This window comes from Gobius niger (assembly GCF_951799975.1).
Source record: "Gobius niger genome assembly, chromosome: 23".
Lineage (NCBI taxonomy): Eukaryota > Metazoa > Chordata > Actinopteri > Gobiiformes > Gobiidae > Gobius > Gobius niger.
The window spans coordinates 5734031-5747789 of NC_136874.1; the positions used below are offsets into that span (position 1 = coordinate 5734031).

Genomic DNA, 13759 nt, shown 5'->3' on the forward strand with positions numbered 1-13759 from the left:
ATACCACTTCAACTCTTTTAGCCATTTTCTGGGGAAATATAAACTTATTTATCACATACAAATAAAGTCAAGTCTAAATCAGGTCCATATAGATATTTATTCTCAGCAGATTGTTCAGTAGATGCAAGAAAACGGCAGTCATAGCAAGCTAGCGTTAGCATTCTGTTATTTATGTATTTATGGGCTGTTGAACCACTTTGCTCCTCCCCATGTCTTTGTATCTGTAGTTAGTAGAAAACTATATGTATAATTCAGCATTTATTAAAGTAGTTTTTGAATAATTAGAGAGTTTAGATTTTTCTCCAAATTGTTTTCCCCCTTAACTGTTCTCAGACATGACCATATATGGGCGATTCAAGAGATGCTGTCTGTATCTATACTTAAGCAGATTTAATTTACTAGTAATAACAATTTACTAGTGCAAATACTATTAGTCTTCAAATCTTACCAGCATATTAGTTATGATAGTTGCTACACTGTATTTAATGCTGTAAGTACTTGGAACTTAATACTGTAGGCAACACTTTTCAATTACCACTGTAAGTACCAAAAAGTGTCATGGTATACCCCTAAATATAGCACTGTAAGAGTTGGGAGTTACCGGGCTGTATTATAAAGTGCATGTTATAAAATAATCTTTTGTAGTACATAAAACCTTAAGTCTTCCTTACTTTAGCTTTGTCACAGGTTAAATCAAAAGGCCAGTAACAAACAAAATGCTAATTTAAGCGCTAATAGTTGCTACTTATCTCCAAGGCCTTCACAAAGAGTACATTTTAGCCCTCCATCGTTTGTACAGGGAAAGCCTGTGTCTGTATTCCTACATAGATGGTAATGGTCTTCAAAAAGCCGAACATTTCCATTGAAATTGCCGCCCTTAACGCCAGATATAGCAGTATAAATGCTGAAAACCCCGGCTCTATTGCTACCCTCTTACTTATAGCAGATAGCAGGTCAAATGTATGCGCCAGTCAATGCTTGTGCGATAATGTTATGGGCCTATAAAGCAGTCCCCGGGTCATTCCTTGTCTTTGCTATTGCTATTTTGTTAGCCTTTATGTCCCCCTGCCAGCGCGGTGAACCTTCATGAATGACTAAGCGCACGTCTGATGAGACCAGGGCCGAACCATTGAGGAAAAAAAAATTGCTCATTTTGCTTCCCGTGGAACGCAATTTCCACCGTCTATCCGCGGCACTCGAAAAAAAACGATCTAAAACACATCTCCTCTCGTGGAAAGATGGTCCTGCCCTCCCGGAGGATCTCGAGAGAGCGCTCAAGGAAAGGACAAATGGACGTGATCATTTGCCTTTTTTTTTTTTTTTTGCTTTGTTTCGTAACGTGACTCAACGCTGGGCTTAAAAAAAAAAGAAAAAAAAGGGGATTGCGCACTACCAGCCGCTAGCAGTAAGAGCGCCACATCGGAGGTAATTGATCATGGCTGGGATCGCCCGTGCTACAGGAGTGAGTGTTACAGTAGCGTTTCATTTCACAATTGACCGGGAACATTTTTTCGCCTGCGGGTGCACTGTAGCCGACCGAGAGATCTCACACACAACCGGAAAGAATAAAGAGAGGATGTGTTTTGTACGATTATTAGACTGGTCTGGTTTTATCCGACTTACATTTACAAAGACATACAAGAGTTTTTGAACCTCCATACTCTAACCCAGCATTGTTTTATCATTTTAATTCATGTCTATGTAAAGAAAAGTCATTGAGGAGTGACTGACTGGACTGGCCAGGATTTGAATTGGCCTAAGGCGCCCTCTGCAGGCAGTAGTGTGAATGACACATTTCAAACAAGCTTTCATTGTCATCAAGTAAATCCATGGCGCGGTGAAGAAAACATGGATGCAACAAAATGTTTTAGAGGTAAAGACAAAAATACCAAAGTGATCAGGATCACGCAAACTATGTGAGTTTATGAATTGTTTTTTTTTTGTTCATGTTTTAGAAGCTTTTTTTTTCCCAGGTTTTTTCGTGTGTTTTTTTTCCTGTTTTTGAAGTTTTTGTTATGTGTTTTTTCATGTTTTTGAAGCTTTTTTCCATGTTATTTAAGCGCTTCGTCATGTTTCATCTTTTGCTATGCTTTTTCATGTTTTTTTCATGTTGTTTTCATGTTTTTTAATCATGTTTTTTCATGTTTTTTCATGTTTTTTTCATGGTTTTAATCATGTTTTTTTTGCGTTTTTCATGTTTTTTCATTTTTTTTTCATGTTTCTGAAGTGTTTTTTTTTTTTTTTTTCATAATTTTTTCATGGGTTTTTTTCATGTTGTTTTCATGTTCTTTCATGTTTTTTCATGTTTTTGTTTTGTTTTTCATGTTTTTTTCATGTTTTTTTAAATGTTTTTAATCATGTTTTTTGCGTTTTTTTTCATGTATTTTTCATGTGTTTTTCATGTTTTTGAAGCATTTTGTCATGTTTTTTATTCATGTTTTTTTATTCATATTTTTTTATTCATGTTTTTGTCACATTTTTAAGCGTTTTTCACTTGATATTGACACAAACAGTTACTTTTACTCCCCAGTACGACAGGACCAGCTCCTTGATTGAAGCCTAAGCATGTTATCCGTATCATCTCCTCTAATAAAGGGTTTTTATGATTGTTTATACAAGGGGGAGGCACTGCTACTCTGTTCTCGGGGTCACACTGGTACAAAAGAGCGACAGGGAGAAAGCTAACGAGCAAGTGGCCCGTGAAAATGATTTGCGAAGACAACAATTGCCCCCGATGCGTCAAATCGAGAGGAAGGAAAAGCCGGGAAAGGGGAGGGGAGGGGAAAAAACAAGGGACCAATTTGGAAGGCCGTTTTCTTTTTGCCCGTGGAGCAGAGATGGGGAGATTGCTCATGTTCTTGCAAAGGGGACGTGTATATTGTTACTTTTTTATTGCACGCACAGAGCGTTGAAGTTGTACCCGAGAGGATTTGCTGGAAAGAGAGAGCGAAGAGATGGACTATAGACAATAACAATGACTTATGTAAGAAATGACTGAGATGAGAAGTTTGCAATGTATTACTCAAGACGATATTAAGGCTACAAGATGGCAATCGAATCAGACTTTCAACTTGAATAGCCGCAATTAGCTTATCTGTAAGGATGTAAGTTATATAAAGTCCTCTGCAAAGAACTGATTAGGTCTCCATAATCTTCATTTAAGGATTCTCTGACCCGTAGGCTTAATTAGGCAGCACAGTTCAGGGTGAAAAGAGGCGCAGCGCTGGGAGAGACATTCAGCAAATAGTAATAGGCACTAAATGTACTTATTTGACATGCATTTGAAATGATGCCGTAGTATATGGTAACTGACTGTAAACTATAACATCTTCTTGAAAATAGTGACAAAACAGCCACAAAAATGCAACAAAAGAGCCACAAAAGAGCAACTAGTCCGGTTCACTATGTTTAGACAGTGTTGTGGGATTATCGTGGAGAGTATGAAAACTATACATATATTTTTGGAAACCTTATGGTATAAGAAATGAGCAATACAATGCTTCCATTTACCCATGTCAATTTTCCCATTAGAGTGAATGGGGAGTTCTGGTCGTCGCTGCGGCAACCCCATATGACAAAGGGTTTCATTGACTTTTTGATTGAAATGACCAATTGGAATTTTCTGCCAAATTTTGTAAATTTCCGCCGAACTATGTTTTTTTCCCCCATAGAAATGTCATTATCGCACCTTTTTCTTTCTTTTAATGAACTCTTGCCACCCGCTTTAACCAATTTTGCATTTTCTCCAGTTCAACTTTACCCAAATCTATAAAGTTTCAGCCTATAGGTAGAGTAATGCCTCATTTGAAAGCTAAGACCTACTGTTCTATAAGCATCATTATCCTCGTGTTGGTGCCATGTTGTCGCCACTTTTTTCATGTTCTTTTTCATCTAATTTTTGTCACATTTTTTCATTGAGTTTTTATCACTTTTATATTGAGTTTTTGTCATTTTTATGTTGAGTTTTTATCATTTTTATGTTGAGTTTTTGTCATTTTTATGTTGAGTTTTTGTCATTTTTATGTTGAGTTTTTATCACTTTTATGTTGAGTTTTTATCACTTTTATATTGAGTTTTTGTCATTGTTATATTGAGTTTTTATCACTTTTATGTTGAGTTTTTGCCATTTTTATGTTGAGTTTTTGTCATTTTTATGTTGAGTTTTTATCACTTTTATGTTGAGTTTTTGTCATTTTTATGTTGAGTTTTTGTCACTTTTATGTTGAGTTTTTGTAATTTTTTTGCTGCATTTTTCTTGAGCTTTGTCACATTTTTGTCGCACTTTCATTGGTTCATTTTGGCACTTTTTTATTGCGCTTTCATCCTCTTTTTCTTCTCATTTTTCTCGCAATTTTGTCGCTTTCTTGAAGAATCTTTTAAGGCAAAGATGAACCGGAGAAAATGAGATTAAAGTCTGGTTTGGTGAAAGTCACTTTTATTGTGAATCGGTTTAGACTTTGTCAAGAGTAAGATCTCCCTTCTTCACATCCGGCTCAGACCTGGTTCATGTTAACGTTCCTGTGACGAAACCGACCTGTAAAATCACCATCCCATTGTAAAATCCCTGAAAAACATAAAAATCAACCTCCTTTTCTTGAAAGCGCTTGGCTAATTCTTTCGTCTAAATGCGCCGCAGCACCTGGCCGAGCTAAAACTATGCATTAACAGCAGCCAAATCCTTAGGAAGACGTTTAGCATTCAGCCGAGCACCTCTCCGCCTTTTGTTCGGGCCTAGACATATATTGTAATCTCGGTGATCTAGCGCACTTGTCAATTCGGGACATGATGGAGGCAACAAAAATAAATAGCGTTGAATCAGATCGATGTTGAATGATTGCGATGAAAAATGAAGCGGGTTGGTATTCGCGGGGAATCTCATCTCGGCTGGAATTGGATTTTGAAAAGATTTAAGTGGAGGGGACGGCGTTATGCGTGTTCCCCTTATAGTCACGGCAGTCAATAACCAACGCGGCGCAGAAAGAAGGAAAGAAAGGGAGTCTGAAATTGGACGATGGGCTGGATGATGTTAGCCAAATGCCAACGCGCGGGGAAGTCTGCACAAAAGACCAGGGTTATTTATCTCTGAGAAGTCGTTGATAAACCAGGGAACAGGGACAGAGTTTTAAGATTCTAGTTGTTATCCAGCCCCGGATTAGACATTTGGTTGACCTCTTGACCCCAACATGAACCGAGCACATTCTCTCCAGTTCATCTTTACCCAGATCTAAAAGCTTCTTGGAAAAACAGCGACAAAAACGAGAAGAAAACGAGGATGAAAACGCAGCAAAGAAGCGCCAAAATAAACCCATGAAAGTGACGACAAAGCCACAAAAAAGCAGCAAAAATGTTACAAGAACACAAGAAAAATGTGACAACAAAAGCCACAAAAGAGCAACATAAACATGACAAAATTTAGATGACGGTCCATCCATCCACTTCCTCCCACTTTATCCGGGGCCGGGTCGCGGAGGCAGCAGTCTCAGCAGAGATGCCCAGACTTCCCGGTCCACACACACCTCCTCCAGCTGTTCTGGCCCCGAGGCGACACCAGGCCAGCTCGGAGACATAGTCCCACCAGCGGGTCCTGGGTCTTCCACGAGGCCTTGTCCCAATAGGACATGCCCGGAAAACACCTTCTGAGGGAGGCGACCAGGAGGCATCCGGAACAGATTAGTCACCTCAGCTGCTCCTCTCGACGTGAAGGAGCAGGCTTGTTATGCAAATGTTTATGTGAAAAAGAAAGTGGGTATTATTTGTGCGTATTTGACCTTTCAGTGACCCAGTGGCTTCATCTGTGGTTAGCTTGGCGCTCCAGGATCACTTTTATTTCAGGTTTGTTAGGGTTCCTGGTAGGTCGTGTGGATGGAATGTACACCAGGGATACAGATCCATCAGTAGAGAAAACCTACCAGAAACCTAAAAAACAATTGGTCCTGGAGCGCCCACCGGGAAAGCAAAGACGCAAAGACGCCCAGCTAACCACCCATACAGCCGCTGGGTCACTGATAAGCCAAATATGCATTAATATTTGTCATGGCGACGCATCAACAAGCAGCAACCTATGTTCCACATTGATTTACTGGTACTTTTGTACTTCTTCGCTGTGATTTTGTGGAGTTTCAGTGGATTTTTTTTTACTGCAGAGAGTCCGTAACAGCCATGAAGGATCAAGGTTTTTTAAAAGTAAACAAACAGCTAGCTTATGAGCTGAAGACATTTGAGACCTGAAACACTGAAGAGGCAAGAGCCCCCACACTTACAGCACAGTGGAGGCATCACAAGAGGTGCTACAGAAAACAAGGAAGGGATAAAGGAGGAAGTATCCGGGCAAGACTTGCAGCTAAGCCACACGCAAATCTTCTATCCCTACTAGTGTTCTGACTTTTCTCATAAAAAGTTGCACAATGCTACACCTTCCAGCGTGACAGTAAATGATGACAGTAAACAATGTACACTTCCTACATCTGCTACCACTTCTCAAAAACACATGGTTAGTTGCCTTTAAACATGCACAAAAGGTGGTCTCCTCCTCCGCGCTCTCCCCCACATTTCAATCTTATTAATGCCTAATCAAATGGCAGTGAATTAGGTGCCTCCAATTCAGCTCCGCCATTCGTCCTCCCACAAATCCCGCTCAATTGCACCAATCCGTCGTCTCGCGGTGGAGCCAATATCGCGCCGCGCCCCGAGACAAGCCCTATTTCCCACCAACATTAATGAAGTCTTCTATTCCAGAGCGCCCCTGACTGCCGACCCGGCCCGTTGATTACCTAAGCCACGGCCAATCGTCTTTGGTGACAGCTCGGGGAAAATTAAAAGTATCAATCAGGGGGCCGAGGGCGTGTGGTGTCTTTGGATCCGAACGGAGAGGGGATAAGGGTAGGTAAGAGGGGCAGGTACACGGACATGACCAAGCATATTGTTTATATACTGTATGGTTGCATTTTGCTTGGGGGTTTTGTTTCTAGTGCTCCCCTTTTGCTGGTTCAGTCTGTCCTTAGTCTTTGCTATGAGATAAAAACGCAGGCTATAAGTGATGGGATGTACAGCTCTTTACTGGAAGCCGAGTCTTTGGGATCGGTTCTTTTTAAAGAGGCTGACTGTTTTTAACATTTTAATAACACCAGCCAGATAACTCACAATATCTTAGGCGCGATCGATAAAAGTCACTCTTCTTATTTCTAGAAAAGCTCCAAAGTAAAAATAATGTAAATATGGCCATGTGCTTTGTTAACTGACTTAGCACATTTAAGAGGGAAGAACGTTGGGTGAAGAAACACCCATGGCCAGTGGCAACAACCTTTTTTCCTCCAATCAGACTCCACAGCCAGGAAGGGGTGAACATGTGCTTTTGTTTTGGTCACGATTACGGCTGAGCGAGTGCCGACCCGCGCCACAGCAGGACCGGCATAGGCTACATCGCTTTCGCTCGAGACACGAACATTGTTTAGATCCCGATGGGGTTAATAAAGTGTGAAGTTTGACCTGTGAGAGCCTGTAATGTTAAGGAGGAACACAAGGCAGTGCGATATAAAGGAGGAAATGAATCTCGCAAGTGACTCATAGCAAACAGCAGCGCCACTCGGGAGAGAGCCATCGAGTTAGAGTTTGCGCTTTCCTTGCATCAGGCACAATATCTGGCCCATAGTCACACAGGGCAATGAAATTCAAAACTAAATTGGACACAAAGGGAAATTTCAGAGCAAAAGACTGCGTGAAATTTCAGCCAGAACTGCATTTGTTTTAGACCATGTTTTTTTAAGCCAGTTTCAGTGCTTTTTAATGCCCCGAGGAAACCCTGTAAAAGCATTCAAAACTGTATTGAGTATTGAGAGTGTACGTTCACTATGACTAAAAGCTACTAGACAAAAATGACAAGCCCCAATTGATTGTGCATAACTTCAAATCACAACAACGCCGCCCAATAAGTGACTTCCTGTTTCGATCCAGCACGCCAAAATAAAAGCACCATCTTATTCATTAGTTCAACTATCTTTCTGCCGAAGTATTAACAGACAAAACATGTGTGTATGTAATCATATTTTTGTAATGTTGCCTTAAAGTACCTGCTGAACTAATCAATGAGACGAGCTGTGTGCTTTTACTTTGGTGTGCTGGAACGAAACAGGAAGTCACTTCTTGGGCGGCGTTGTTATGATTTGAAGTTGTGCACGGAGTCAATTACTTCCAACTGCACAATTATACTACAGCTACTATTACCATGATAACCAATATATAGCACCGTCAAGTATCAACCCTCTCTTTCCAACGGGCTATTCATTCATCAGTTGATATGTTCGACACAGAGTTATTGGTTAAGGAACTACAAACTTTTTTTTTTATCAGGCGAGCAACTTTTAAGTGCAACTCTCATAATTAAGCGGCAAAGGTCAAGTTCACCCTGGAGACAGACAGACGAGAGTTTCCTTATTACGCTTAACTATATCGATCTGAATTATTGCGGATTGTGTTCAACATGTTGAGAACGGAGGAGAAAATGCACCGAAAAGTGACTCATCAAGAAAGCCACTTTGGAAATCCTATGATGAATGTCTCTTGACTTTTTCCACAATGGATCCACATCGTGATATAGGAAGGCAGTCTGTGAAATTTTCATATCTCCTAAACGCTCTTTTACAAACGTTTTCCCACCAAGTTATGCAACCTTGACGCTTTTCTGAGGAGAATATCAATAAGCCCGGCGTACTGTAATTACATCTCGCCCTGGATTTAAGCATAGGTTATTTATTTGAAGGGAATTCTCAATGTCACAGGCTAAACTTGACCATGCGGGCGTATAGGAAGAGAAATGTCCGGTGTGACGACATAATCTGTGTCTAAATCAATTGGGGAGTGAGAGCTCTCGACTGGGCTCGATATGTAGCTCCGGGGCTTGTGTTAAGTGGCCACTGCAGCTTACCTATTAATTCGCGTGTGCCGCTGGGCGCTGTGGTCGAGTCTAACCCCCCCGGGAACGAGAGGGAGGGAGGGAGGGAGGGAGAGGGAGGAATAACGTGGAGGAGAAGGTGACGCACATCCACAGTCAAGTAAATCAGGAATAAGGGAGACTGTATGTTAGAGCCTGATAATGACTACGGCGTTTGGGCCACGGGGGAAATGCTCACATCCCGTAATGGCGACGTACACTACGGGGCTGAGCGATATTTGCAAAAGCAGCTGATTGTGATTTTTGCTGACGGGTGCACTTCGACGGCGATTAGGTTTGCGAGGCCGTGAAATCGAGAATCAGCTCGCGGTGCGCGTTTCAAACACGTCCAGGAGCGTTAGTGACGGAGAGGAGACTGAAATGTGAACCGCTAAGCCATTGTAAATACTGTTGAACTAGAAAAGACTCCGCGAGTTGGAGACACCGAGGGAAGATATGTAAACTAATGACATAAACTGCTTCTGTTCAAATATGACACAAAAAAAGGCCAAACCAAAGTCGGTCCACAATCCATTAGTGCACTTGAAAGCAACAGGAAATCAGGGGAGACTACCTAACTGTTCGGATGGAATGACTAATGCAAGAATCATAATTGGACCATTTTTAAAAGTAATATGGTAGAACAGGCCCAATAGATTTGGTTTGATTGAAATGTATATTCCTTGACAGGTTCTACCTCTGATACGAGCAGTTGTGGATCTTTGCTAGAGCCTTGCATAGTTGTGTCATCAGCAAATAATATAAACTTTGTTGAGACTTCACACAAATCATTGATGTATAGCAGAAACAATTTAGGACCCAATATCGACCCTTGGGGGACTCCGCATATGATGTTCCTCCATCCTGATACATATCAATTTGTACATACGATCCCTCCAATCCCATTATTATTTAGTTTATTTAAGAGTATTTCATGATCTATAGTGTATAAAGCTTATGAATATACCCAAAGAATACAAATTACTGTCAATATTTTTGGTGACTTCTTCACTTAGATTGATTAAAGCATGTGCAGCTGACCTGTTGTTTCTGAACCCAATGTTAAAGGTTTAAAATCATTCTCTTGGGTAGCTCAGCATTGACATTGTACATTTTAAAGATGAAAATAATTGACAGTAAGGAGAGAGAGAGACTGGGCTGGCCAAGATGTTGCTGAATAGGTGGCGTTCACGATTTCGAATGTGATGATGTCATAACGTCAGATGGAGGGCAGGGCCAATACAACTCTATGGGAGAAATGCAGTTTTTGGAAGAAATCTCCAAAACGAAAATTGACAAATGTTTTTCCTCATCAGTATTTGATCGTGATTGGATTCACAAACCTGACATATTATTTTTTTGTCTGAAAGTCCTTTCTATTGGACAACATCACGGTCGCGTTTTCGCATATTGTCATCACTTTTGGATGTTTTTCTGAGAAAATAATTGGACATTAGTTCATACGTGCCGACAGAGGAGAGAATGAACTTTGTGACAGTTTTTGTTTAATGTGGATTCTTCCAGTAATGACTGAGATATGAGCCAAAAAACAAAGACGTAAAAATATGCATTTTGTCAGTTACCACAGTTACCATAGTTACCGTCAGTTGACCTCCACCTCAATGTTAAACTATAGGCTCTTTAGAATGTTGTGATGTCACGTGAACGCTACCTATTGGCCTGGAGTGCCCTCTGCAGGCCAGACCGGGAACGACGAGTTATCAAACAACAAGCTTTCACTTTAACTCAAGGCACGCACAATTTGAGTGCTGAAATGCTCAGCACGGGCCCAGAGTTGAAAAAAATGGTGGGGATACAGATCGGAGCGCTTCATTGGTAGAAGATTAAACGACCGAAGTGAAGAGAGTCGCTCAAAACGAAGCCACATAGGTCTGTTTTTGACGAGGGAACTACGCTAGAAGCTCACAGAAAGTTTATCTTGCGTGATATGATATGAAAGAGATTAATAGAAGAAAGGTCACAGTCAATATGAAGAGTGTACAGGAGCAAAATGAGGAAGGGACTCAAAGCTTGAACTTGACCAAACCCTATATAAAGTAACACATTGCCAGTCGTAAAAGAAAGCTTTACGTTTCAGCACCATGGCTAGTTCCAGTCAGAGGTACGTTAACGCTATACGTTTCAGAACTATGGCCAGTTCCAGACAGAGGTACCGTATGTTAAAGCTTTACGTTTCAGCACCATGGCCAGTTCCAGTCAGAGGTACGTTAACGCCATACGTTTCAGCACAATGGATAGTTCCGAGATAAAACGTGCATTATAAAGCGTTGCATCGCATGGTAATAAAGGAGGGAAAACAAACCAAGCGGTGCCAAATCAAGCTTGCATTCCTTTTTAAGATGCTAATTGCATACTTGGAAATCTCCACAAACCTAGCATTAGGTGGAGAGAAAGCAAAGATTGGCAAAGAAATTGGCAACAGCGGCATATTTTTCTGAGGCCAAAGTCTTACTCCAACTGTTCCAAGCCAAAAAAAAAAAGATGTACAGACAGGACAGTCCCTTCCTCGACATTGTGGTTCGAAACGCTGATACAAGTGCTTTACAGTCGTCGCTCTATTTCGAGATTTTGAATGTGCCACAACGGGGCAATAGCACAAAAAAAAAAAAAAAAAAAAGCCAAGTATATAGGGAGAGCTGACTCGCCAATCACTCAGCACAAATATCTATCAAAGAGGGGAGGGGTGGTGAAGGAGGGGGGGGGGGGGGGGGGGGGCATAACCGACGCGTGTATTCGCTCTCCGCTCCCTCCTCTCTCTTCTCACACAGAGGACACCCACATCCACTCGGACTGACGCACCGATATGCAAATTGCGCGCAGTTATACAATGTTTTTCCCCCCTCAGAGCGATGATCGAAAACGCATCCACAGTAAAACTCTGTCTTGCTATGTTTTTGGAGCGGAAATGGAGCATAGAGTGGAGATTATTTTATGTGCGTGTGTGTGTGTGTGTGTGCGTCCGTGTGTGTGTGTGCCTACCGCTGTCATACTGCAGCTGCGAATAGTTCCAGCCAAAGAGAGAAGGAGCGAGGGGCAGAGCGGGGGGGAAGGAAGAAGAAGAAGAAGGGGAAAAAAAAAAAAACAGCCAAATGCGCATTAAGTGCCGCATATGAGTAAATTAGCGACGGGTGACAGGGGGGGAAACAGTCGCCAGCGCGTGAGAAACAACTTTACGGATGAGAAAGCGACATGCAACTTACCCGTAACGCGATTTCCCAAAACGAAAGACGCGATGAGTGCGTGTGAAATAGTCCAAATCTCCCAAAATAAAATGAAAAAATAGGAGGGGGGGGGGAGGAAAAAGCGTAGCGCGTCTGTAATCCAAAAATTACATATTGGAAATCCAGTTGACTTTCAAAAAACCCCAAAAAAATAAAGGAATAAAAAAAAAAAAAAAGCGAACGAGGTTAGTTTAGTTGTCGTAGAAGCAAAGAAGGGGGAAACATGTTGAGGGGGTTCTGGTCAAGCGCCGAGATCAATGGATCGCAAATATCACGCGCGCCAATTAGTCTGATTATCCGGTCCAACCAGGCGCGCGCGGAGGAAGAAGAGGAAGGAGGGAGGCTGGCCTGGCGACGGCGCGTACGGGGCTCCCAAAGTGGTGCGATGGATGTGCGCGAGGAAGGGACCAGGAGACACACCGGGATGCCGTTTCTCGGACTGCCACACTCTCTCCCTCTCTTTCCCTCTCTCTCTCGTGCTTTCCTCATCTGCACAAAGCGTCAAAGTAGCGCGAGTGTGCGTAAAGGACACGATGGATGAGCGCAAGTCCGGTTTCGAAGTAAAAGCACTGACGCGTTCGTCAAACAAGGAGGTTATTTAGTGCCTGTTTACTCGTTGTCTGATAGTGCAAAAAGCCGATGCATCTATTACTTTTAGTTTTAAATTAAATTGAAATCCTGTGTACTTCCCTAAATAAATTGCTTATTGCAGAATTAGCACATTCATTCATAAATAGATACTTAATGTAGCAGCATGTACCTATTTTTTTTTTTTTTTTTTATTTTTTTTTATTTTGCGCCATATTATGATTTGTTGATGTTGTGTACGGTCAACCCATATATGAGGTATAGTCTTATTAAAGTTTGCCTGTTTATTCTTTGTAAAGGTGGACACAGCCCCCCATCAAATAGAGCAGCAAACACCAAAACCTAGCGACCACAATGCGTCATTTAGAAGAACCAGCCAGAGGTTTCCATTTGTGTTCGAATCCGCTATGAACGTGGACTTTTATTTTGAAAGGTTCCCCGGATGCGCAGCCTCGGCTCCTCGTGAGGCCTGACGCTGCCGGAGAAGCTGCGTTCCTCCGGAGACCTCATTCCGCACGAGGCGCTGGATCAGACCGTGACTTTACGCGCGCACGTGAACGAGCGCCACACGAACCCGCAGCATAGGGGGGGAAATAAAACCAAAACAAAAAAACTGTAGCGTCTTATTTATTTATGAGGGAGTGATGGGTATTTTGCAGTTTGGGAAAGTGTGAAGAGGAAAACCTTCATCTCCTCGAGCCTGCGTCAACCGGCAGAGGTTTACGCACGTGCTGGCCTCTTGTCATTATCTACAATGACACTTTGCATTGAATTTCCTAATGGGCCAAAACGAAACGAGGAGATTAATTCAACCTATATAGGCCTATAGGTCGTTTCTTAGAGCTTTGAGGGTTATTGCTGTTACAGATGAATGAGGATGCCTTAGTGCTTAATAATAAACAAGCTCGCCATTTGGATTCCCTTTTACATACAATTAAGAGTATGTGAATATATGAAAGCGTAAAAAGCAGTATTTGACCATGGTGGTAAAATGCAGTTTGCT

General features: G+C 41.8%; 1 protein-coding gene across 2 annotated transcripts in view; it reads right to left on the reverse strand.

The window, feature by feature from the left end:
- The window catches only part of LOC306982181 (interleukin-1 receptor accessory protein-like 1), a 361844-nt gene extending 349561 nt beyond the window's left edge, over nt 1–12283 (reverse strand). For both annotated transcript variants that reach the window (XM_079582022.1, XM_079582021.1), the window contains exon 1: nt 12148–12283. The gene's annotated coding sequence lies outside the window, so the exon portion shown is untranslated. The remainder of the gene's footprint in view (nt 1–12147) is intronic.
- Nucleotides 12284–13759: the final 1476 nt, after the last annotated feature.